This window comes from Rhopilema esculentum, chromosome 20 (genome assembly GCF_057945365.1).
Source record: "Rhopilema esculentum isolate cy_ngs chromosome 20, ASM5794536v1, whole genome shotgun sequence".
NCBI classification, from domain to species: Eukaryota; Metazoa; Cnidaria; class Scyphozoa; order Rhizostomeae; family Rhizostomatidae; genus Rhopilema; species Rhopilema esculentum.
The window spans coordinates 4,267,161-4,294,921 of record NC_142834.1 but is presented as its reverse complement, the minus strand read 5'-3'; the positions used below and the strand labels follow the sequence as shown (position 1 = coordinate 4,294,921).

The 27,761-nt window shown below is 33.9% G+C and overlaps 1 protein-coding gene across 1 annotated transcript in view; it reads right to left on the bottom strand.

Annotated features, from left to right (window-relative positions):
- The window catches only part of LOC148957828 (uncharacterized), a 71,338-nt gene extending 67,962 nt beyond the window's left edge, over positions 1 to 3,376 (bottom strand). Inside the window, exons 1-2 of the mRNA XM_089114304.1 lie at positions 3,094 to 3,376; positions 292 to 338 (exon numbers count right to left, since the gene is read on the bottom strand). The gene's annotated coding sequence lies outside the window, so the exon portion shown is untranslated. The remainder of the gene's footprint in view (positions 1 to 291; positions 339 to 3,093) is intronic.
- Positions 3,377 to 27,761: the final 24,385 nt, after the last annotated feature.

Here is a 27,761-nt window from a genome sequence, read left to right as displayed (position 1 = left end):
ATGGAATGACGGATACCAAAATAAAAAAAACAATATTTTGAAAAAGGAACTAAGAAATTTTTCATAGAATCTGTGACAAAAAATTTTTCACTTCAAACACCTTCAAATGAGTTAAAATACATTCCAAACACCATTAGAAGTGCTCTTGATAAACTGCTAGGAAAAATTTGGAACAAAGCACCAAGTCATTTGAAAATGTTTCTGACAGTGAATTTGTGAAAGAGCTTCAAAAATTTGAAAAACTTCTAAATAAAGTTCATGGTCTTAAAGTAAGAAAAAACTAAAAAATACCTCTATTTAGCTTTCTCAAGACATTTCTGTTATCTTCCAAGTGATGTCTGAAAAAAAAAATTCATCAACATTAAAAAACTATGACCTGCAAAATTAAAGATATTGCAATGTTTGATAAAGGTAAAACTTTCACTCCAAACAACTGAATTAGCCTCATGATATGTTCTTAACAGCACTTCTTGGGAGTTTTCTATTAAATATTTTCAAATAAAGAAGCACAAACATTTTTAAATATAGCTGTGACTGCTGACCTGTTTAGAAAAATAAAAAGAATCCAAAAATTTTGTAAAATTTTATTGTCATTTGAGAAATCTTGAAATGTGTAAAAATACATTATCAAAACCATTAGAAATTTTTTTGATGAATTTCTAGATCATATTTCGAAAGAAGAACATGAGTAATTTTTCAAAAATATCTGTGACCACAGACGTTTCAAAAAAGTTCAAGAATCCAAAAACTTTATAAAAATTCTTTTTCGCTTGAAAACCCTTTAAATGCGTGAAAATACATTCTGAACACCGTTAAAAGCAGGAGTGGCGGCATGGGGGGGGGGCAAGGGGGGGCTTTAGCCCCCCCTAGATTTTTGATAGCCCCCCCGTCGGCAGCCAATCAATTTTTGCTTTCTCAATACCGTCGGCACTTGATGGATGTCACCCGGTTTACATGTTGTTTGAATGACATAAATAATCGAGGAGAAAACTGCACTGGCTGGTTTATGGTTTTCTCAATGGCTTTTCTTCGGCAATTTTACTATCATAGTGGCATTATATCCTGTCGCTTCCGTGAAAGCTGTGACTTAATTTCATGGTGCTCCTTCGCATGACCCACAATACCATCATGCTCCTCTCGGTTGAAATCCCTGTTGCTGCTCATGCGAATGCCAATTCATGCTAAACGTGCAGAGATGCTTGATTTGGATTATGTTTTGGACCGTTTCAAGGAAATTTACCCTAACAACAGCAAAATCACGCTGTCAAAATTAAAGTCTTTAATGAATTTTCTTCTTAAGGGATTCTCTTTTCGTTTCAAGACATTATTATTGCCAATGAAAACATTTCGATCATGAGCACATTTTGCGTAATAAATTTTTCAAAAAGCACTTCTTGTCCTTTTTCATCAACTATTTTTCAATAGCATTGTTCACCGCATAGCTTGCGACAAACAAATGGTTTAGAGAAGACCATCGGTTAACTTCTTCCAACATAGATAGGAAGAAATATTCAACAATAGGCAATATTTGCGCATTAAGTTTGTTACAAGGCACAAATTGCCGAGAAAATCTCGTGGACTCCGACACAGGTTGGAAAGTGGGGGCGGGGAGGGGGCAAGGGAGAATTTTGCACCCACAACAAACGATTTTGGAAAAATGCTCTATTGCTTGCTCTATATGCTTGCTTGCTCTTGGAAAAATGCTCTATATCGGTGCCCCTCCATTGGAGGTGCTGCTCAGGGGCGTCGCGACTGGGGGGTTGTCACACCCACCCCAATAGTATCTCAATAGGAAATTTCAGATAAAATCCGCTCGGTGGAAGAAACGCTTTAGGTATTTCAGAGACCTTCCTGTCATAAAATCAATAAAGGATCAAGCAATCTTAGGTAAAATTGTGCCTCGTGTCCATTTCTCCTAAAGTTTCTCAGTAGGAGCGTCAGCTGCAATTCACTATGAGCTCCAGATTTTTCTTAACATTCAAAAGGCATGCTAAGATGGAGAGAGGTATCTAAATTTAAAAGTAACTAACAACCTGGTATTTTTCAAGACCACGGCGAAATTGTTGTTTTTATCTGCTGTAAAAAAAGTTTTGCAAAAAGACAATAATTTTCAAAAGGATTAGGAGGATTGCTTTAGTGAAATCTGCTTAAAAGAGTGCATTTTCCAGGGATCTAGAAGCATCACAATTCGAAAATTTCCTGCCCCTTCGGCGGCAACCATGGTGCCGCCTCATGTAGTAACTATATATTTTGCCCGTCCCGATATAGAGATTTGACAAGACTATTAGGAAAGTCGGCTATTATCATACAGAGTTAGATTGACAAAATGTATTGCAGAGGTTTGTGTATTGCAGAAGTTTCAGGCAATAATTTTTTAATCAAATAAATTTGCATTCCACATCCACCCCCCCCCCCCTCCCCCCAACGAGGCTTGCCTCGCGACGGCCCTGCCTGCTATATGGGGCAAATCGAATTTTTTTTCCAGTCGGCAATTTGACACATCCAGCGTCGGCAGTTACGGAGAATATTAACTTCGGCACCTTGAAGGTTTGTCTCTAGCGCCACCCCTGGTTAAAAGTGCTTTTGATGAATGTAAAGCAAAGAAGATCATGAAATCATTTGAAGCCCACTGGTTGCATAAATTGTGCAATTAAATTTTTATTCAATGTGCTATGTACCAAAGTTATGCAGACCCCTAGGACAAGAAATCTCGTGGTTTTCTGAATGACATTGTTTCAGAGGAAGTTTTCTGGGAAAAGCCTCATCTATGATCCCTATTGAACTGGTGCGGGTGTCTATAATAGATACTGTTAATGGCCATTCTTTAAGCACATTCTAAGGTGCCTCCTACAGAACAATTTTGAAAATCAAAATTTTGTGTGAAAATTCAAGTTTCCGCACGCAAAGTTAGCCACACTGAAATGATCTAGCGAATGCATTTGCCCCACATTACAGAGACTGAGCCTTGCTTTTCGTTCTTTGCTGGCTCATACAAATAAAGCTAGGGGTTTTTTAAACCTTCATCTGAAAAAGAACTGCTTCTTATAGAAAGCTTTTTCAAACAAAACCGTAATAATATTTTGTTTTCCTTACCTTGAAATAATGTTTTAATTGGTTGTTGATCCATGTGGACGACCGCCATTTTCATTCGACATATTTATACCGGAAACGAGGCTGCAGCTTGAAATCCGCACACTGTTTTGAGATCAGTGGGGCCTCAAATTATAGGTAAAAAAGACATTCGATGTGGAGGAAATATAATTTTTACGAAACTTCGAAACTGGATTCTGTTTAAACTCTAAAATCGGGGAACATTAAAAATTCAGAGGAAAAAATAAATCGTGTCACCAGTTTCAAATTTAAATTTTACCTCCCCCCCCCCCCCCCCTATACTCTCCTTGGAACCGCCTGTGGTATGTTCTAGCCATCAAAAGAACATCTATTGCATGACGATTCAATAATCATATATTGCATGACGATTCAATTTGATCTTTATTTGCATATAAACAATTCTGCCTTAGGATACGTACATTAGGTTAGCTACTCGAATAGTTAAACAGTCGATGAACCTGACCCAAAATTTGGCCATAACCATGCAGAGCATCAATAACAATTTGATCTTTACAATCTCGAACTCGCACGTTTTACAACAGGGCCTCCAAAAGCTCTATAGATAATCTAGGTGGTGGCAATGCCTACCACGAAGCTAGAAAGTGCTATCTACATCGTTCAAGCTAGGCATACAGAAAAAGCCTTTTTAATCTCAATGGAAACTTTGTTATGTTGTCCCTTAAACGAACTTTTTATAATTATAGAGTTTTTGTTAGAGTACCCCTAAAAACAGGTGCCACTAAAGATAAGTGCCTTTAATGTGTCCTTGGGTCATAATTATTAAGAACAGCTAGCGATAATTGCCTAGGATCTTGTCAATGTTTTCAATATTAGATGCATATTCTGGCCGTCCTTAGAATAGATATTTTACAAGGCATTCTATTTAAAAATCTTTATCTTGGAAATTTAATTATGATCAATAAGATACAAAGGCCAAATAAAATTCAAAACATTGCTTGGTTCCATGTTTAGGGTATTCGTGCAACAGTCAATCAGTAAAACAATCTGATTTACAAACTGTTATCCATCGTAGTCTTTCTATAAGTTTCAAATCTGTTTTATACTAGACTTTCATAATACGAAACAATAATACCTAATTATGGCTCTAATTTCGCGAAACTTTGTTATCGCGAATTGCTTTAGGCTGTTCTTTATTGCTGGATAGATATGGGGTGAAAGTGATATTTACAAATACAAAAGCGAAGCAACTGTATAAGCTGCAACCCTGCCCTTCTACCGGGGGGCTTCAATGCATCGCCTTAAATTGTCGGCCATGTTTGATTACAACACAAGCTTTGTGTTTAGCGACAACAAGAAGCAGATAGATCAGGAATTCAAATTTCACCTTTAAAGAGATAAATAAATCAATGTCCAAGAAGAGAATAAACGTTCTTTACCTCATTTTCCGTTTATTGGTAAGAGTTTACAGAATCACTGAGTTAACCAAGGATTTCACAGAAAATAAATCTTCAAAATATCATGGCGGGACTCTGTTCAACGAAATTTGGCGGGCTTTTCGAAGGTCTATGTTTTGGCGGTCTTTCATGGCAAAGCATTCTTGCCTCACCCTCTTTACAATGATATGATTGGTTGATAAGAACAACAAGCCAGCATGATTGACAGGATCCCATATTGTTATTTTAATATCGTTCATTTTTATTGGTTAGTTTCAAACAATCCCTCTGCCACATATAAAACTGAATGGCGCCAATGAGCCTTCAGTTCCTCCTTCTGATAAGTGGTGCCGGTCTCCGTCTATTGACGTCGCACACAACACTGTCAGAATGGTATCCCGAAGGAGACAAAGGGATATGGTGGGGGCTAGCCTGTACTCTGACTTGTGGTGCCGGTCTCCGTCTATTGACGTTGCACACAACGCTTGTCAGATAGAGGGTATTCCTAGGAGACAAAGGGATACCTTCGTTGGCTAGCCCCCGACGAGGAACCTTTTTTTGGCCTTCAAGGCAGAGTGATATAGGTCTCACAGTAAACAGTGAGAAATGCCTAGCGCAACATATAGCCTCTCCTCTGCAGCTCATCCCCGCCTTCTCGTGGTGTTGGCTGTTTTCGCCAATGGGGCAACTGAGTCGGGGCGAACGTCCAGCGCCCTAGAAATTAAACTGGACAAAAATTGCCGTGGGGTTTAAACTACTTCTCCAAAACACCCGGTCAGTACAGAGCACTATATATTTTCAACCATATGGCATAAATATAAAGATTTACTCCATTTTTAAATGTCCTCCATACGTTATAAAAGAGAAGTTGTTCATAAATACGAGGGTATAGCTTAAAGGTCTGAAAAAGGGGCATAAAGCCAATGAATCCTTGTTTCCCCAATTCTTATTCAACAGCACCTATTTGCAATATAGAATTTATAGGTTGAGATGATTTGTTATGGCAGTCTTTTGCTAACGAATTCAACAGTCTGATACCCAAAATAATATGAATAAATTTATAGACTTAGTAGAAATATACATTTTGTTATATATATTTATACATCCTCATCTACAAGAGGCCTGCTATGATCTTTGCAGACGTGCTACAAATGGGCAAATACGTGCAATAACGCTAGGTTTCAAATCAAGCTTCGATCTAAACTGCTTATTGTAATGGGGAAGGCTCGACCCTGAAATTAGACTATCCAGCTCTGTGAATCTTTTCATGAAAAATTTACTGTCAATTAACCGCCCAGCCCCAAAGCCGGTCTATCGTATTTATGATCCAAAAGACTTATCCGTCCTAACACAGCTACGGGTTGGACTCAGTAAGCTAAATTTTCATAAATTCAAAGATAATTTTAGGGATTCTTTGAACCCTTTATGCCCAACAAATAATAGTGTTGAGGACACGGAGCACTATTTTCTGCTCTGCAATACTTATGATTTAAATAGACGTGATCTTCTCAACATTGTTCATGCGATATTGTTGACTCATGGTATATTAAATCTTTCAAAAAAGAGCTACTGAAAGTAACCCTTTATGGACATGAACAGTTACCATTTGATTTGAATGGAAAAGCCTTACGGCAACATTGAAGTATATCCAGGCCAGTATAACTTGCAAAGTCAAAGATTTTGTGTTAAGATACTTCCTTTTTGCCAATAATCAATTAACAAACAGTTCAAAATTTAACAAACTTTCCGAATTCAGTGTGACCTTCTTAGTTCAACTTAAAGCTCAATACTCAAACATAGCCAAATAGAGAGTTGTTGAAATCGTATAAAATTTAGACATTTTCAACAAACTTTCAGAATTCAGTGTGCCCCTCTTAGTTAAACTTATAGCTCGATACTCAATAGTGGCCAACTAGAGAGTTGTTGAAATCGTATAAAAATTAGACATTTTCAACAAACTTTCCTATTTCAGTGTGCCCTTCTTAGTTCAACTGATACCTTGATACTCAATCGTAACCAACTAGAGAGTTGTTGAAATCGTATAAAAATTAGACATTTTCAACGAACTTTCAGAATTCAGTGTGCCCTACTAAGATAAACTTATAGCTTGATACTCAGACATAAACAAATAGAGAGTTGTTGAAATCGTATAAAATTTAGACATTTTCAACAAACTTTCAGAATTCAGTGTGCCCCTCTTAGTTAAACTGATAGCTTGATAATCAAAGGTGGCCAAATAGAGAGTTGTTGAAATCGTATAAAAATTAGACATTTTCAACAAACTTTCCTATTTCAGTGTGCCCTTCTTAGTTCAACTGATACCTTGATACTCAATCGTAACCAACTAGAGAGTTGTTGAAATCGTATAAAATATAGACATTTTCAACAAACTTCCAGAATACAGTGTGCCCTCTTAGTTAAATTTGTAGCTTCATACTCAATCATAGCCAAATAGAAAGTTGTTGAAATCGTATAAAATTTAGACATTTTCAACAAACTTTCAGTATTCAGTTTGCCCCTCTTAGTTAAATTTATAGCTTGATACTCGATAGTGGCCAACTAGAGAGTTGTTGAAATCGTATAAAATTTAGACATTTTCAACAAACTTTCTTAATTCAGCGTGCCCTTCCGAGTTTAACTTATAGCTTGATACTAAATGGTAGCCAAATGGAGAGTTGTTGAAATCGTATAAAATTTAGACATTTTCAACAAACTTTCAGAATTCAGTGTGCCCCTCTTAGTTAAACTGATAGCTTGATAATCAAAGGTGGCCAAAAAGAGAGTTGTTGAAATCGTATAAAAATTAGACATTTTAAACAAACTTTCCTATTTCAGTGTGCCCTTCTTAGTTCAACTGATACCTTGATAATCAATCGTAACCAAATAGAGAGTTGTTGAAATCGTATAAAATTTAGACATTTTCAACAAACTTTCAGAATTCAGTGTGCCCCTTTTAGTTAAACTTATAGCTTGATAGTCAATAGTGGCGAAAAAGAGAGTTGGTGAAATCGTATAAAATTTAGACATTTTCCACAAACTTTCAGAATTCAGTGTGCCCCTCTTAGTTAAACTTATAGCTTGATACTCAAAGGTGGCCAAATAGAGAGTTCTTGAAATCGTATAAAAATTAGACATTTTCAACAAACTTTCAGAATTCAGTGTGCCCTACTAAGATAAACTTATAGCTTGATACTCAGACATAGCCAAATAGAGAGTTGTTGAAATCGTATAAAATTTAGACATTTTCAACAAACTTTCCGAATTGAGTGTGCCCTTCTTAGATAAACTTACAGCTTGATACTCATTGATGCCCAAATAGAGAGTTGATGAAATCGTATAAATTTTAGACATTTTCAACAAACTTTCAGAATTCAGTGTGCCCCTTTTAGTTAAACTGATAGCTTGATAATCAAAGGTTGCCAAATAGAGAGTTGTTGAAATCGTATAAAAATTAGACATTTTCAACAAACTTTCCTATTTCAGTGTGCCCTTCTTATTTCAACTGATACCTTGATACTCAATCGTAACCAACTAGAGAGTTGTTGAAATCGTATAAAATTTAGACATTTTCAACAATCTTTCAGAATTCAGTGTGCCCCTCTTAGTTAAACTTATAGCTTGATGCTCAATAGTGGCCAACTAGAGAGTCGTTGAAATCGTATAAAATTGAGACATTATCAACAAACTTTCAGAATTCAGTGTGCCCCTCTTAGTTAAAATTGTAGCTTGATACTCAATGGTGGCGAAATAGAGAGTTGGTGAAATCGTATAAAATTTAGACATTTTCAACAAACTTTCAGAATTCAGCGTGCCCTACTAAGATAAACTTATAGCTTGATACTCAGACATAAACAAATAGAGAGTTGTTGAAATCGTATAAAAATTAGACATTTTCAACAAACTTTCAGAATTCAGTGTGCCCCTCTTAGTTAAAATTGTAGCTTGATACTCAATGGTGGCGAAATAGAGAGTTGGTGAAATCGTATAAAATTTAGACATTTTCAACAAACTTTCAGAATTCAGCGTGCCCTACTAAGATAAACTTATAGCTTGATACTCAGACATAAACAAATAGAGAGTTGTTGAAATCGTATAAAAATTAGACATTTTCAACAAACTTTCAGAATTCAGTGTGCCCCTCTTAGTTAAACTGATAGCTTGATAATCAAAGGTGGCCAAATAGAGAGTTGTTGAAATCGTATAAAAATTAGACATTTTCAACAAACTTTCAGAATTCAGTGTGCCCTACTAAGATAAACTTATAGCTTGATATTCAGACATAAACAAATAGAGAGTTGTTGAAATCGTATAAAATTTAGACATTTTCAACAAACTTTCAGAATTCAGTGTGCCCCTCTTAGTTAAACTTATCGCTTGATACTCAATAGTGGCGAAAAAGAGAGTTGGTGAAATCGTATAAAATTTAGACATTTTCAACAAACTTTCAGAATTCAGTGTGCCCCTCTTAGTTAAACTTATAGCTTGATACTCAAAGGTGGCCAAATAGAGAGTTGTTGAAATCGTATAAAAATTAGACATTTTCAACAAACTTTCAGAATTCAGTGTGCCCTACTAAGATAAACTTATAGCTTGATACTCAGACATAGCCAAATAGAGAGTTGTTGAAATCGTATAAAATTTAGACATTTTCAACAAACTCTCCGAATTGAGTGTGCCCTTCTTAGATAAACTTACAGCTTGATACTCATTGGTGCCCAAACAGAGAGTTGATGAAATCGTATAAAATCTAGACATTTTCAACAAACTTTCAGAATTTAGTGTGCCCCTCTTAGTTAAACTGATAGCTTGATAATCAAAGGTTGCCAAATAGAGAGTTGTTGAAATCGTATAAAAATTAGACATTTTCAACAAACTTTCCTATTTCAGTGTGCCCTTCTTAGTTCAACTGATACCTTGATACTCAATCGTAACCAACTAGAGAGTTGTTAAAATCGTATAAAATTTAGACATTTTCAACAATCTTTCAGAATTCAGTGTGCCCCTCTTAGTTAAACTTATAGCTTGATAATCAAAGGTGGCCAAATAGAGAGTTGTTGAAATCGTATAAAAATTAGACATTTTCAACAAACTTTCCTATTTCAGTGTGCCCTTCTTAGTTCAACTGATACCTTGATACTCAATCGTAACCAAATAGAGAGTTGTTGAAATCGTATAAAATTTAGACATTTTCAACAAACTTCCAGAATACAGTGTGCCCTCTTAGTAAAATTTGTAGCTTCATACTAAATCATAGCCAAATAGAAAGTTGTTGAAATCGTATAAAATTTAGACATTTTCAACAAACTTCCAGAATACAGTGTGCCCTCTTAGTTAAATTTGTAGCTTCATACTCAATCATAGCCAAATAGAAAGTTGTTGAAATCGTATAAAATTTAGACATTTTCAACAAACTTTCAGTATTCAGTTTGCCCCTCTTAGTTAAATTTATAGCTTGATACTCAATAGTGGCCAACTAGAGAGTTGTTGAAATCGTATAAAATTTAGACCTTTTCAACAAACTTCCAGAATACAGTGTGCCCTCTTAGTTAAATTTGTAGCTTCATACTCAATCATAGCCAAATAGAAAGTTGTTGAAATCGTATAAAATTTAGACGTTTTCAACAAACTTCCAGAATACAGTGTGCCCTCTTAGTTAAATTTGTAGCTTCATACTCAATCATAGCCAAATAGAAAGTTGTTGAAATCGTATAAAATTTAGACATTTTCAACAAACTTTCAGTATTCAGTTTGCCCCTCTTAGTTAAATTTATAGCTTGATACTCAATAGTGGCCAACTAGAGAGTTGTTGAAATCGTATAAAATTTAGACATTTTCAACAAACTTCCAGAATACAGTGTGCCCTCTTAGTTAAATTTGTAGCTTCATACTCAATCATAGCCAAATAAAAAGTTGTTGAAATCGTATAAAATTTAGACATTTTCAACAAACTTCCAGAATACAGTGTGCCCCTCTTAGTTAAACTTATAGCTTGATACTAAAAGGTGGCCAAATAGAGAGTTGTTGAAATCGTATAAAATTTAGACATTTCCAACAAACTTTCAGAATTCAGTGTGCCCCTCTTAGTTAAACTTATAGCTTGATACTAAAAGGTGGCCAAATAGAGAGTTGTTGAAATCGTATAAAATTTAGACATTTTCAACAAACTTTCAGAATTCAGTGTGCCCCTCTTAGTTAAACTTATAGCATGATACTCAATAGTGGCCAACTAGAGAGTTGTTGAAATCGTATAAAGTTTAGACATTTTCAACAAACTTTCAGAATTCAGAGTGCCCCTCTTAGTTAAACTTATAGCTTGATACTAAAAGGTGGCAAAATAGAGAGTTGTTGAAATCGTATAAAATTTAGACATTTCCAACAAACTTTCAGAATTCAGTGTGCCCCTCTTAGTTAAACTTATAGCTTGATACTAAAAGGTGGCCAAATAGAGAGTTGTTGAAATCGTATAAAATTTAGACATTTTCAACAAACTTTCAGAATTCAGTGTGCCCCTCTTAGTTAAACTTATAGCATGATACTCAATAGTGGCCAACTAGAGAGTTGTTGAAATCGTATAAAATTTAGACATTTTCAACAAACTTTCAGAATTCAGAGTGCCCCTCTTAGTTAAACTTATAGCTTGATACTAAAAGGTGGCAAAATAGAGAGTTGTTGAAATCGTATAAAATTTAGACATTTCCAACAAATTTTCAGAATTCAGTGTGCCCCTCTTAGTTAAACTTATAGCTTGATACTCAATAGTGGCCAACTAGAGAGTTGTTGAAATCGTATAAAATTTAGACTCTTTCAATAAACTTTCAGAATTCAGTGTCCCCCTCTTAGTTAAACTTATAGCTTGATACTCAATAGTGACCAACTAGAGAGTCGTTGAAATCGTATAAAATTTACACATTTTCAACAAACTTTCAGAATTCAGTGTGCCCCTCTTAGTTAAACTTATAGCTTGATACTCAATAGTGGCCAACTAGAGAGTTGTTGAAATCGTATAAAATTTAGACATTTTCAACAAACTTTCAGAATTCAGTGTGCCCCTCTTAGTTAAACTTATAGCTTGATACTAAAAGGTGGCCAAATAGAGAGTTGTTGAAATCGTATAAAATTTAGACGTTTCCAACAAACTTTCAGAATTCAGTGTGCCCCTCTTAGTTAAACTTATAGCTTGATACTAAAAGGTGGCAAAATAGAGAGTTGTTGAAATCGTATAAAATTTAGACATTTTCAACAAACTTTCAGAATTCAGTGTGCCCCTCTTAGTTAAACTTATAGCTTGATACTCAATAGTGGCCAACTAGAGAGTTGTTGAAATCGTATAAAATTTAGACATTTTCAACAAACTTTCAGAATTCAGTGTGCCCCTCTTAGTTAAACTTATAGCTTGATACTAAAAGGTGGCCAAATAGAGAGTTGTTGAAATCGTATAAAATATAGACTCTTTCAATAAACTTTCAGAATTCAGTGTGCCCCTCTTAGTTAAACTTATAGCTTGATACTCAATAGTGGCCAAATAGAGAGTTGTTGAAATCGTATAAAATTTAGACATTTCCAACAAATTTTCAGAATTCAGTGTGCCCCTCTTAGTTAAACTTATAGCTTGATACTCAATAGTGGCCAACTAGAGAGTTGTTGAAATCGTATAAAATATAGACTCTTTCAATAAACTTTCAGAATTCAGTGTGCCCCTCTTAGTTAAACTTATAGCTTGATACTCAATAGTGGCCAAATAGAGAGTTGTTGAAATCGTATAAAATTTAGACATTTCCAACAAACTTTCAGAATTCAGTGTGCCCCTCTTAGTTAAACTTATAGCTTGATACTCAATAGTGGCCAACTAGAGAGTTGTTGAAATCGTATAAAATTTAGACATTTTCAACAAACTTTCAGAATTCAGTGTGCCCCTCTTAGTTAAACTTATAGCTTGATACTCAATAGTGGCCAACTAGAGAGTTGTTGAAATCGTATAAAATTTAGACATTTTCAACAAACTTTCAGAATTCAGTGTGCCCCTCTTAGTTAAACTTATAGCTTGATACTCAATAGTGGCCAACTAGAGAGTTGTTGAAATCGTATAAAATTTAGACATTTTCAACAAACTTTCAGAATTCAGTGTGCCCCTCTTAGTTAAACTTATAGCTTGATACTCAATAGTGGCCAACTAGAGAGTTGTTGAAATCGTATAAAATTTAGACATTTTCAACAAATTTTCAGAATTCAGTGTGCCCCTCTTAGTTAAACTTATAGCTTGATACTCAATAGTGGCCAACTAGAGAGTTGTTGAAATCGTATAAAATTTAGACATTTCCAACAAATTTTCAGAATTCAGTGTGCCCCTCTTAGTTAAACTTATAGCTTGATACTCAATAGTTGGCAACTAGAGAGTTGTTGAAATCGTATAAAATTTAGACATTTTCAACAAACTTTCAGAATTCAGTGTGCCCCTCTTAGTTAAACTTATAGCTTGATACTAAAAGGTGGCCAAATAGAGAGTTGTTGAAATCGTATAAAATTTAGACATTTCCAACAAACTTTCAGAATACAGTGTGCCCCTCTTAGTTAAACTTATAGCTTGATACTAAAAGGTGGCCAAATAGAGAGTTGTTGAAATCGTATAAAATTTAGACATTTTCAACAAACTTTCAGAATTCAGTGTGCCCCTCTTAGTTAAACTTATAGCATGATACTCAATAGTGGCCAACTAGAGAGTTTTTGAAATCGTATAAAATTTAGACATTTTCAACAAACTTTCAGAATTCAGTCTGCCTCTCTTAGTTAAACTTATAGCTTGATACTAAAAGGTGGCAAAATAGAGAGTTGTTGAAATCGTATAAAATTTAGACATTTCCAACAAATTTTCAGAATTCAGTGTGCCCCTCTTAGTTAAACTTATAGCTTGATACTCAATAGTGGCCAACTAGAGAGTTGTTGAAATCGTATAAAATTTAGACTCTTTCAATAAACTTTCAGAATTCAGTGTGCCCCTCTTAGTTAAACTTATAGCTTGATACTCAATAGTGACCAACTAGAGAGTTGTTGAAATCGTATAAAATTTAGACATTTTCAACAAACTTTCAGAATTCAGTGTGCCCCTCTTAGTTAAACTTATAGCTTGATACTAAAAGGTGGCCAAATAGAGAGTTGTTGAAATCGTATAAAATTTAGACATTTCCAACAAACTTTCAGAATTCAGTGTGCCCCTCTTAGTTAAACTTATAGCTTGATACTAAAAGGTGGCCAAATAGAGAGTTGTTGAAATCGTATAAAATTTAGACATTTTCAACAAACTTTCAGAATTCAGTGTGCCCCTCTTAGTTAAACTTATAGCTTGATACTCAATAGTGGCCAACTAGAGAGTTGTTGAAATCGTATAAAATTTAGACATTTTCAACAAACTTTCAGAATTCAGTGTGCCCCTCTTAGTTAAACTTATAGCTTGATACTAAAAGGTGGCCAAATAGAGAGTTGTTGAAATCGTATAAAATTTAGACATTTCCAACAAATTTTCAGAATTCAGTGTGCCCCTCTTAGTTAAACTTATAGCTTGATACTCAATAGTGGCCAACTAGAGAGTTGTTGAAATCGTATAAAATTTAGACTCTTTCAATAAACTTTCAGAATTCAGTGTGCCCCTCTTAGTTAAACTTATAGCTTGATACTCAATAGTGACCAACTAGAGAGTTGTTGAAATCGTATAAAATTTAGACATTTTCAACAAACTTTCAGAATTCAGTGTGCCCCTCTTAGTTAAACTTATAGCTTGATACTCAATAGTGGCCAACTAGAGAGTTGTTGAAATCGTATAAAATTTAGACATTTTCAAAAAACTTTCAGAATTCAGTTTGCCCCTCTTAGTTAAACTTATAGCTTGATACTAAAAGGTGGCCAAATAGAGAGTTGTTGAAATCGTATAAAATTTAGACATTTCCAACAAACTTTCAGAATTCAGTGTGCCCCTCTTAGTTAAACTTATAGCTTGATACTAAAAGGTGGCCAAATAGAGAGTTGTTGAAATCGTATAAAATTTAGACATTTTCAACAAACTTTCAGAATTCAGTGTGCCCCTCTTAGTTAAACTTATAGCTTGATACTCAATAGTGGCCAACTAGAGAGTTGTTGAAATCGTAGAAAATTTAGACATTTTCAACAAACTTTCAGAATTTAGTGTGCCCCTCTTAGTTAAACTTATAGCTTGATACTAAAAGGTGGCCAAATAGAGAGTTGTTGAAATCGTATAAAATTTAGACATTTCCAACAAAGTTTCAGAATTCAGTGTGCCCCTCTTAGTTAAACTTATAGCTTGATACTCAATAGTGGCCAACTAGAGAGTTGTTGAAATCGTATAAAATTTAGACATTTTCAAAAAACTTTCAGAATTCAGTGTGCCCCTCTTAGTTAAACTTATAGCTTGATACTAAAAGGTGGCCAAATAGAGAGTTGTTGAAATCGTATAAAATTTAGACATTTCCAACAAATTTTCAGAATTCAGTGTGCCCCTCTTAGTTAAACTTATAGCTTGATACTCAATAGTGACCAACTAGAGAGTTGTTGAAATCGTATAAAATTTAGACATTTTCAACAAACTTTCAGAATTCAGTGTGCCCCTCTTAGTTAAACTTATAGCTTGATACTCAATAGTGGCCAACTAGAGAGATGTTGAAATCGTATAAAATTTAGACATTTTCAAAAAACTTTCAGAATTCAGTGTGCCCCTCTTAGTTAAACTTATAGCTTGATACTAAAAGGTGGCCAAATAGAGAGTTGTTGAAATCGTATAAAATTTAGACATTTCCAACAAACTTTCAGAATTCAGTGTGCCCCTCTTAGTTAAACTTATAGCTTGACACTAAAAGGTGGCCAAAAAGAGAGTTGTTGAAATCGTATAAAATTTAGACATTTTCAACAAACTTTCAGAATTCAGTGTGCCCCTCTTAGTTAAACTTATAGCTTGATACTCAATAGTGGCCAACTAGAGAGTTGTTGAAATCGTATAAAATTTAGACATTTTCAACAAACTTTCAGAATTTAGTGTGCCCCTCTTAGTTAAACTTATAGCTTGATACTAAAAGGTGGCCAAATAGAGAGTTGTTGAAATCGTATAAAATTTAGACATTTCCAACAAACTTTCAGAATTCAGTGTGCCCCTCTTAGTTAAACTTATAGCTTGATACTCAATAGTGGCCAACTAGAGAGTTGTTGAAATCGTATAAAATTTAGACATTTTCAACAAACTTTCAGAATTCAGTGTGCCCCTCTTAGTTAAACTTATAGCTTGATACTCAATAGTGGCCAACTAGAGAGTTGTTGAAATCGTATAAAATTTAGACATTTTCAACAAACTTTCAGAATTCAGTGTGCCCCTCTTAGTTAAACTTATAGCTTGATACTCAATAGTGGCCAACTAGAGAGTTGTTGAAATCGTATAAAATTTAGACATTTTCAACAAACTTTCAGAATTCAGTGTGCCCCTCTTAGTTAAACTTATAGCTTGATACTAAAAGGTGGCCAAATAGAGAGTTGTTGAAATCGTATAAAATTTAGACATTTCCAACAAATTTTCAGAATTCAGTGTGCCCCTCTTAGTTAAACTTATAGCTTGATACTCAATAGTGGCCAACTAGAGAGTTGTTGAAATCGTATAAAATTTAGACTCTTTCAATAAACTTTCAGAATTCAGTGTGCCCCTCTTAGTTAAACTTATAGCTTGATACTCAATAGTGACCAACTAGAGAGTTGTTGAAATCGTATAAAATTTAGACATTTTCAACAAACTTTCAGAATTCAGTGTGCCCCTCTTAGTTAAACTTATAGCTTGATACTCAATAGTGGCCAACTAGAGAGTTGTTGAAATCGTATAAAATTTAGACATTTTCAAAAAACTTTCAGAATTCAGTGTGCCCCTCTTAGTTAAACTTATAGCTTGATACTAAAAGGTGGCCAAATAGAGAGTTGTTGAAATCGTATAAAATTTAGACATTTCCAACAAACTTTCAGAATTCAGTGTGCCCCTCTTAGTTAAACTTATAGCTTGATACTAAAAGGTGGCCAAATAGAGAGTTGTTGAAATCGTATAAAATTTAGACATTTTCAACAAACTTTCAGAATTCAGTGTGCCCCTCTTAGTTAAACTTATAGCTTGATACTCAATAGTGGCCAACTAGAGAGTTGTTGAAATCGTAGAAAATTTAGACATTTTCAACAAACTTTCAGAATTTAGTGTGCCCCTCTTAGTTAAACTTATAGCTTGATACTAAAAGGTGGCCAAATAGAGAGTTGTTGAAATCGTATAAAATTTAGACATTTCCAACAAAGTTTCAGAATTCAGTGTGCCCCTCTTAGTTAAACTTATAGCTTGATACTCAATAGTGGCCAACTAGAGAGTTGTTGAAATCGTATAAAATTTAGACATTTTCAAAAAACTTTCAGAATTCAGTGTGCCCCTCTTAGTTAAACTTATAGCTTGATACTAAAAGGTGGCCAAATAGAGAGTTGTTGAAATCGTATAAAATTTAGACATTTCCAACAAATTTTCAGAATTCAGTGTGCCCCTCTTAGTTAAACTTATAGCTTGATACTCAATAGTGACCAACTAGAGAGTTGTTGAAATCGTATAAAATTTAGACATTTTCAACAAACTTTCAGAATTCAGTGTGCCCCTCTTAGTTAAACTTATAGCTTGATACTCAATAGTGGCCAACTAGAGAGATGTTGAAATCGTATAAAATTTAGACATTTTCAAAAAACTTTCAGAATTCAGTGTGCCCCTCTTAGTTAAACTTATAGCTTGATACTAAAAGGTGGCCAAATAGAGAGTTGTTGAAATCGTATAAAATTTAGACATTTCCAACAAACTTTCAGAATTCAGTGTGCCCCTCTTAGTTAAACTTATAGCTTGACACTAAAAGGTGGCCAAAAAGAGAGTTGTTGAAATCGTATAAAATTTAGACATTTTCAACAAACTTTCAGAATTCAGTGTGCCCCTCTTAGTTAAACTTATAGCTTGATACTCAATAGTGGCCAACTAGAGAGTTGTTGAAATCGTATAAAATTTAGACATTTTCAACAAACTTTCAGAATTTAGTGTGCCCCTCTTAGTTAAACTTATAGCTTGATACTAAAAGGTGGCCAAATAGAGAGTTGTTGAAATCGTATAAAATTTAGACATTTCCAACAAACTTTCAGAATTCAGTGTGCCCCTCTTAGTTAAACTTATAGCTTGATACTCAATAGTGGCCAACTAGAGAGTTGTTGAAATCGTATAAAATTTAGACATTTTCAACAAACTTTCAGAATTCAGTGTGCCCCTCTTAGTTAAACTTATAGCTTGATACTCAATAGTGGCCAACTAGAGAGTTGTTGAAATCGTATAAAATTTAGACATTTTCAACAAACTTTCAGAATTCAGTGTGCCCCACTTAGTTAAACTTATAGCTTGATACTCAATAGTGGCCAACTAGAGAGTTGTTGAAATCGTATAAAATTTAGACATTTTCAACAAACTTTCAGAATTCAGTGTGCCCCTCTTAGTTAAACTTATAGCTTGATACTCAATAGTGGCCAACTAGAGAGTTGTTGAAATCGTATAAAATTTAGACATTTTCAACAAACTTTCAGAATTCAGTGTGCCCCTCTTAGTTAAACTTATAGCTTGATACTCAATAGTGGCCAACTAGAGAGTTGTTGAAATCGTATAAAATTTAGACATTTCCAACAAATTTTTAGAATACAGTGTGCCCCTCTTAGTTAAACTTATAGCTTGATACTAAAAGGTGGCCAAATAGAGAGTTGTTGAAATCGTATAAAATTTAGACATTTTCAACAAACTTTCAGAATTCAGTGTGCCCCTCTTAGTTAAACTTATAGCATGATACTCAATAGTGGCCAACTAGAGAGTTGTTGAAATCGTATAAAATTTAGACATTTTCAACAAACTTTCAGAATTCAGTCTGCCTCTCTTAGTTAAACTTATAGCTTGATACTAAAAGGTGGCAAAATAGAGAGTTGTTGAAATCGTATAAAATTTAGACATTTCCAACAAATTTTCAGAATTCAGTGTGCCCCTCTTAGTTAAACTTATAGCTTGATACTCAATAGTGGCCAACTAGAGAGTTGTTGAAATCGTATAAAATTTAGACATTTTCAATAAACTTTCAGAATTCAGTGTGCCCCTCTTAGTTAAACTTATAGCTTGATACTCAATAGTGACCAACTAGAGAGTTGTTGAAATCGTATAAAATTTAGACATTTTCAACAAACTTTCAGAATTCAGTGTGCCCCTCTTAGTTAAACTTATAGCTTGATACTCAATAGTGGCCAACTAGAGAGTTGTTGAAATCGTATAAAATTTAGACATTTTCAACAAACTTTCAGAATTCAGTGTGCCCCTCTTAGTTAAACTTATAGCTTGATACTAAAAGGTGGCCAAATAGAGAGTTGTTGAAATCGTATAAAATTTAGACATTTCCAACAAACTTTCAGAATTCAGTGTGCCCCTCTTAGTTAAACTTATAGCTTGATACTAAAAGGTGGCCAAATAGAGAGTTGTTGAAATCGTATAAAATTTAGACATTTTCAACAAACTTTCAGAATTCAGTGTGCCCCTCTTAGTTAAACTTATAGCTTGATACTCAATAGTGGCCAACTAGAGAGTTGTTGAAATCGTATAAAATTTAGACATTTTCAACAAACTTTCAGAATTCAGTGTGCCCCTCTTAGTTAAACTTATAGCTTGATACTAAAAGGTGGCCAAATAGAGAGTTGTTGAAATCGTATAAAATTTAGACATTTCCAACAAATTTTCAGAATTCAGTGTGCCCCTCTTAGTTAAACTTATAGCTTGATACTCAATAGTGGCCAACTAGAGAGTTGTTGAAATCGTATAAAATTTAGACATTTTCAACAAACTTTCAGAATTCAGTGTGCCCCTCTTAGTTAAACTTATAGCTTGATACTCAATAGTGGCCAACAAGAGAGTTGTTGAAATCGTATAAAATTTAGACATTTTCAACAAACTTTCAGAATTCAGTGTGCCCCTCTTAGTTAAACTTATAGCTTGATACTCAATAGTGGCCAACTAGAGAGTTGTTGAAATCGTATAAAATTTAGACATTTTCAACAAACTTTCAGAATTCAGTGTGTCCCTCTTAGTTAAACTTATAGCTTGATACTCAATAGTGGCCAACTAGAGAGTTGTTGAAATCGTATAAAATTTAGACATTTTCAACAAACTTTCAGAATTCAGTGTGCCCCACTTAGTTAAACTTATAGCTTGATACTCAATAGTGGCCAACTAGAGAGTTGTTGAAATCGTATAAAATTTAGACATTTTCAACAAACTTTCAGAATTCAGTGTGCCCCTCTTAGTTAAACTTATAGCTTGATACTCAATAGTGGCCAACTAGAGAGTTGTTGAAATCGTATAAAATTTAGACATTTTCAACAAACTTTCGGAATTCAGTGTGCCCCTCTTAGTTAAACTTATAGCTTGATACTCAATAGTGGCCAACTAGAGAGTTGTTGAAATCGTATAAAATTTAGACATTTCCAACAAACGTTCAGAATACAGTGTGCCCCTCTTAGTTAAACTTATAGCTTGATACTAAAAGGTGGCCAAATAGAGAGTTGTTGAAATCGTATAAAATTTAGACATTTTCAACAAACTTTCAGAATTCAGTGTGCCCCTCTTAGTTAAACTTATAGCATGATACTCAATAGTGGCCAACTAGAGAGTTGTTGAAATCGTATAAAATTTAGACATTTTCAACAAACTTTCAGAATTCAGTCTGCCTCTCTTAGTTAAACTTATAGCTTGATACTAAAAGGTGGCAAAATAGAGAGTTGTTGAAATCGTATAAAATTTAGACATTTCCAACAAATTTTCAGAATTCAGTGTGCCCCTCTTAGTTAAACTTATAGCTTGATACTCAATAGTGGCCAACTAGAGAGTTGTTGAAATCGTATAAAATTTAGACTCTTTCAATAAACTTTCAGAATTCAGTGTGCCCCTCTTAGTTAAACTTATAGCTTGATACTCAATAGTGACCAACTAGCGAGTTGTTGAAATCGTATAAAATTTAGACATTTTCAACAAACTTTCAGAATTCAGTGTGCCCCTCTTAGTTAAACTTATAGCTTGATACTCAATAGTGGCCAACTAGAGAGTTGTTGAAATCGTATAAAATTTAGACATTTTCAACAAACTTTCAGAATTCAGTGTGCCCCTCTTAGTTAAACTTATAGCTTGATACTAAAAGGTGGCCAAATAGAGAGTTGTTGAAATCGTATAAAATTTAGACATTTCCAACAAACTTTCAGAATTCAGTGTGCCCCTCTTAGTTAAACAAATAGCTTGATACTAAAAGGTGGCCAAATAGAGAGTTGTTGAAATCGTATAAAATTTAGACATTTTCAACAAACTTTCAGAATTCAGTGTGCCCCTCTTAGTTAAACTTATAGCTTGATACTCAATAGTGGCCAACTAGAGAGTTGTTGAAATCGTATAAAATTTAGACATTTTCAACAAACTTTCAGAATTCAGTGTGCCCCTCTTAGTTAAACTTATAGCTTGATACTCAATAGTGGCCAACTAGAGAGTTGTTGAAATCGTATAAAATTTAGACATTTTCAACAAACTTTCAGAATTTAGTGTGCCCCTCTTAGTTAAACTTATAGCTTGATACTAAAAGGTGGCCAAATAGAGAGTTGTTGAAATCGTATAAAATTTAGACATTTCCAACAAACTTTCAGAATTCAGTGTGCCCCTCTTAGTTAAACTTATAGCTTGATACTCAATAGTGGCCAACTAGAGAGTTGTTGAAATCGTATAAAATTTAGACATTTTCAACAAACTTTCAGAATTCAGTGTGCCCCTCTTAGTTAAACTTATAGCTTGATACTCAATAGTGGCCAACTAGAGAGTTGTTGAAATCGTATAAAATTTAGACATTTTCAACAAACTTTCAGAATTCAGTGTGCCCCACTTAGTTAAACTTATAGCTTGATACTCAATAGTGGCCAACTAGAGAGTTGTTGAAATCGTATAAAATTTAGACATTTTCAACAAACTTTCAGAATTCAGTGTGCCCCTCTTAGTTAAACTTATAGCTTGATACTCAATAGTGGCCAACTAGAGAGTTGTTGAAATCGTATAAAATTTAGACATTTTCAACAAACTTTCAGAATTCAGTGTGCCCCTCTTAGTTAAACTTATAGCTTGATACTCAATAGTGGCCAACTAGAGAGTTGTTGAAATCGTATAAAATTTAGACATTTCCAACAAACTTTTAGAATACAGTGTGCCCCTCTTAGTTAAACTTATAGCTTGATACTAAAAGGTGGCCAAATAGAGAGTTGTTGAAATCGTATAAAATTTAGACATTTTCAACAAACTTTCAGAATTCAGTGTGCCCCTCTTAGTTAAACTTATAGCTTGATACTCAATAGTGGCCAACTAGAGAGTTGTTGAAATCGTATAAAATTTAGACATTTTCAACAAACTTTCAGAATTCAGTGTGCCCCTCTTAGTTAAACTTATAGCTTGATACTAAAAGGTGGCCAAATAGAGAGTTGTTGAAATCGTATAAAATTTAGACATTTCCAACAAACTTTCAGAATTCAGTGTGCCCCTCTTAGTTAAACTTATAGCTTGATACTAAAAGGTGGCCAAATAGAGAGTTGTTGAAATCGTATAAAATTTAGACATTTTCAACAAACTTTCAGAATTCAGTGTGCCCCTCTTAGTTAAACTTATAGCTTGATACTCAATAGTGGCCAACTAGAGAGTTGTTGAAATCGTATAAAATTTAGACATTTTCAACAAACTTTCAGAATTCAGTGTGCCCCTCTTAGTTAAACTTATAGCTTGATACTAAAAGGTGGCCAAATAGAGAGTTGTTGAAATCGTATAAAATTTAGACATTTCCAACAAATTTTCAGAATTCAGTGTGCCCCTCTTAGTTAAACTTATAGCTTGATACTCAATAGTGGCCAACTAGAGAGTTGTTGAAATCGTATAAAATTTAGACATTTTCAACAAACTTTCAGAATTCAGTGTGCCCCTCTTAGTTAAACTTATAGCTTGATACTCAATAGTGGCCAACAAGAGAGTTGTTGAAATCGTATAAAATTTAGACATTTTCAACAAACTTTCAGAATTCAGTGTGCCCCTCTTAGTTAAACTTATAGCTTGATACTCAATAGTGGCCAACTAGAGAGTTGTTGAAATCGTATAAAATTTAGACATTTTCAACAAACTTTCAGAATTCAGTGTGTCCCTCTTAGTTAAACTTATAGCTTGATACTCAATAGTGGCCAACTAGAGAGTTGTTGAAATCGTATAAAATTTAGACATTTTCAACAAACTTTCAGAATTCAGTGTGCCCCACTTAGTTAAACTTATAGCTTGATACTCAATAGTGGCCAACTAGAGAGTTGTTGAAATCGTATAAAATTTAGACATTTTCAACAAACTTTCAGAATTCAGTGTGCCCCTCTTAGTTAAACTTATAGCTTGATACTCAATAGTGGCCAACTAGAGAGTTGTTGAAATCGTATAAAATTTAGACATTTTCAACAAACTTTCGGAATTCAGTGTGCCCCTCTTAGTTAAACTTATAGCTTGATACTCAATAGTGGCCAACTAGAGAGTTGTTGAAATCGTATAAAATTTAGACATTTCCAACAAACTTTCAGAATACAGTGTGCCCCTCTTAGTTAAACTTATAGCTTGATACTAAAAGGTGGCCAAATAGAGAGTTGTTGAAATCGTATAAAATTTAGACATTTTCAACAAACTTTCAGAATTCAGTGTGCCCCTCTTAGTTAAACTTATAGCATGATACTCAATAGTGGCCAACTAGAGAGTTGTTGAAATCGTATAAAATTTAGACATTTTCAACAAACTTTCAGAATTCAGTCTGCCTCTCTTAGTTAAACTTATAGCTTGATACTAAAAGGTGGCAAAATAGAGAGTTGTTGAAATCGTATAAAATTTAGACATTTCCAACAAATTTTCAGAATTCAGTGTGCCCCTCTTAGTTAAACTTATAGCTTGATACTCAATAGTGGCCAACTAGAGAGTTGTTGAAATCGTATAAAATTTAGACTCTTTAAATAAACTTTCAGAATTCAGTGTGCCCCTCTTAGTTAAACTTATAGCTTGATACTCAATAGTGACCAACTAGCGAGTTGTTGAAATCGTATAAAATTTAGACATTTTCAACAAACTTTCAGAATTCAGTGTGCCCCTCTTAGTTAAACTTATAGCTTGATACTCAATAGTGGCCAACTAGAGAGTTGTTGAAATCGTATAAAATTTAGACATTTTCAACAAACTTTCAGAATTCAGTGTGCCCCTCTTAGTTAAACTTATAGCTTGATACTAAAAGGTGGCCAAATAGAGAGTTGTTGAAATCGTATAAAATTTAGACATTTCCAACAAACTTTCAGAATTCAGTGTGCCCCTCTTAGTTAAACAAATAGCTTGATACTAAAAGGTGGCCAAATAGAGAGTTGTTGAAATCGTATAAAATTTAGACATTTTCAACAAACTTTCAGAATTCAGTGTGCCCCTCTTAGTTAAACTTATAGCTTGATACTCAATAGTGGCCAACTAGAGAGTTGTTGAAATCGTATAAAATTTAGACATTTTCAACAAACTTTCAGAATTCAGTGTGCCCCTCTTAGTTAAACTTATAGCTTGATACTAAAAGGTGGCCAAATAGAGAGTTGTTGAAATCGTATAAAATTTAGACATTTCCAACAAATTTTCAGAATTCAGTGTGCCCCTCTTAGTTAAACTTATAGCTTGATACTCAATAGTGGCCAACTAGAGAGTTGTTGAAATCGTATAAAATTTAGACTCTTTCAATAAACTTTCAGAATTCAGTGTGCCCCTCTTAGTTAAACTTATAGCTTGATACTCAATAGTGACCAACTAGAGAGTTGTTGAAATCGTATAAAATTTAGACATTTTCAACAAACTTTCAGAATTCAGTGTGCCCCTCTTAGTTAAACTTATAGCTTGATACTCAATAGTGGCCAACTAGAGAGTTGTTGAAATCGTACAAAAATTTAGACATTTTCAAAAAACTTTCAGAATTCAGTGTGCCCCTCTTAGTTAAACTTATAGCTTGATACTAAAAGTTGGCCAAATAGAGAGTTGTTGAAATCGTATAAAATTTAGACATTTCCAACAAACTTTCAGAATTCAGTGTGCCCCTCTTAGTTAAACTTATAGCTTGATACTAAAAGGTGGCCAAATAGAGAGTTGTTGAAATCGTATTAAATTTAGACATTTTCAACAAACTTTCCTATTTCAGTGTGCCCCTCTTAGTTAAACTTATAGCTTGATACTCAATAGTGGCCAACTAGAGAGTTGTTGAAATCGTATAAAATTTAGACATTTCCAACAAACTTTCAGAATTCAGTGTGCCCCTCTTAGTTAAACTTATAGCTTGATACTAAAAGGTGGCCAAATAGAGAGTTGTTGAAATCGTATAAAATTTAGACATTTTCAACAAACTTTCCTATTTCAGTGTGCCCCTCTTAGTTAAACTTATAGCTTGATACTCAATAGTGGCCAACTAGAGAGTTGTTGAAATCGTATAGAATTTAGACATTTTCAACAAACTTTCAGAATTCAGTGTGCCCCTCTTAGTTAAACTTATAGCTTGATACTCAATAGTGACCAACTAGAGAGTTGTTGAAATCGTATAAAATTTAGACATTTTCAACAAACTTTCAGAATTCAGTGTGCCCCTCTTAGTTAAACTTATAGCTTGATACTAAAAGGTGGCCAAATAGAGAGTTGTTGAAATCGTATAAAATTTAGACATTTCCAACAAATTTTCAGAATTCAGTGTGCCCCTCTTAGTTAAACTTATAGCTTGATACTCAATAGTGGCCAACTAGAGAGTTGTTGAAATCGTATAAAATTTAGACTCTTTCAATAAACTTTCAGAATTCAGTGTGCCCCTCTTAGTTAAACTTATAGCTTGATACTCAATAGTGGCCAACTAGAGAGTTGTTGAAATCGTATAAAATTTAGACATTTTCAACAAACTTTCAGAATTCAGTGTGCCCCTCTTAGTTAAACTTATAGCTTGATACTCAATAGTGGCCAACTAGAGAGTTGTTGAAATCGTATAAAATTTAGACATCTTCAACAAACTTTCAGAATTTAGTGTGCCCCTCTTAGTTAAACTTATAGCTTGATACTAAAAGGTGGCCAAATAGAGAGTTGTTGAAATCGTATAAAATTTAGACATTTTCAACAAAGTTTCAGAATTCAGTGTGCCCCTCTTAGTTAAACTTATAGCTTGATACTCAATAGTGGCCAACTAGAGAGTTGTTGAAATCGTATAAAATTTAGACATTTTCAACAAACTTTCAGAATTCAGTGTGCCCCTCTTAGTTAAACTTATAGCTTGATACTCAATAGCGACCAACTAGAGAGTTGTTGAAGTCGTATAAAATTTAGACATTTTCAACAAACTTTCAGAATTCAGTGTGCCCCTCTTAGTTAAACTTATAGCTTGATACTAAAAGGTGGCCAAATAGAGAGTTGTTGAAATCGTATAAAATTTAGACATTTCCAACAAATTTTCAGAATTCAGTGTGCCCCTCTTAGTTAAACTTATAGCTTGATACTCAATAGTGGCCAACTAGAGAGTTGTTGAAATCGTATAAAATTTAGACATTTTCAACAAAGTTTCAGAATTCAGTGTGCCCCTCTTAGTTAAACTTATAGCTTGATACTCAATAGTGGCCAACTAGAGAGTTGTTGAAATCGTATAAAATTTAGACATTTTCAACAAACTTTCAGAATTCAGTGTGCCCCTCTTAGTTAAACTTATAGCTTGATACTAAAAGGTGGCCAAATAGAGAGTTGTTGAAATCGTATAAAATTTAGACATTTCCAACAAACTTTCAGAATTCAGTGTGCCCCTCTTATTTAAACTTATAGCTTGATACTAAAAGGTGGCCAAATAGAGAGTTGTTGAAATCGTATAAAATTTCGACATTTTCAACAAACTTTCAGAATTCAGTGTGCCCCTCTTAGTTAAACTTATAGCTTGATACTCAATAGTGGCCAACTAGAGAGTTGTTGAAATCGTATAAAATTTAGACATTTTCAACCAACTTTCAGAATTTAGTGTGCCCCTCTTAGTTAAACTTATAGCTTGATACTAAAAGGTGGCCAAATAGAGAGTTGTTGAAATCGTATAAAATTTAGACATTTCCAACAAAGTTTCAGAATTTAGTGTGCCCCTCTTAGTTAAACTTATAGCTTGATACTCAATAGTGGCCAACTAGAGAGTTGTTGAAATCGTATAAAATTTAGACATTTTCAACAAACTTTCAGAATTCAGTGTGCCCCTCTTAGTTAAACTTATAGCTTGATACTAAAAGGTGGCCAAATAGAGAGTTGTTGAAATCGTATAAAATTTAGACATTTCCAACAAACTTCCAGAATTCAGTGTGCCCCTCTTAGTTAAACTTATAGCTTGATACTAAAAGGTGGCCAAATAGAGAGTTGTTGAAATCGTATAAAATTTAGACATTTTCAACAAACTTTCAGAATTCAGTGTGCCCCTCTTAGTTAAACTTATAGCTTGATACTCAATAGTGACCAACTAGAGAGTTGTTGAAATCGTATAAAATTTAGACATTTTCAACAAACTTTCAGAATTCAGTGTGCCCCTCTTAGTTAAACTTATAGCTTGATACTAAAAGGTGGCCAAATAGAGAGTTGTTGAAATCGTATAAAATTTAGACATTTCCAACAAATTTTCAGAATTCAGTGTGCCCCTCTTAGTTAAACTTATAGCTTGATACTCAATAGTGGCCAACTAGAGAGTTGTTGAAATCGTATAAAATTTAGACTCTTTCAATAAACTTTCAGAATTCAGTGTGCCCCTCTTAGTTAAACTTATAGCTTGATACTCAATAGTGGCCAACTAGAGAGTTGTTGAAATCGTATAAAATTTAGACATTTTCAACAAACTTTCAGAATTCAGTGTGCCCCTCTTAGTTAAACTTATAGCTTGATACTCAATAGTGGCCAACTAGAGAGTTGTTGAAATCGTATAAAATTTAGACATCTTCAACAAACTTTCAGAATTTAGTGTGCCCCTCTTAGTTAAACTTATAGCTTGATACTAAAAGGTGGCCAAATAGAGAGTTGTTGAAATCGTATAAAATTTAGACATTTTCAACAAAGTTTCAGAATTCAGTGTGCCCCTCTTA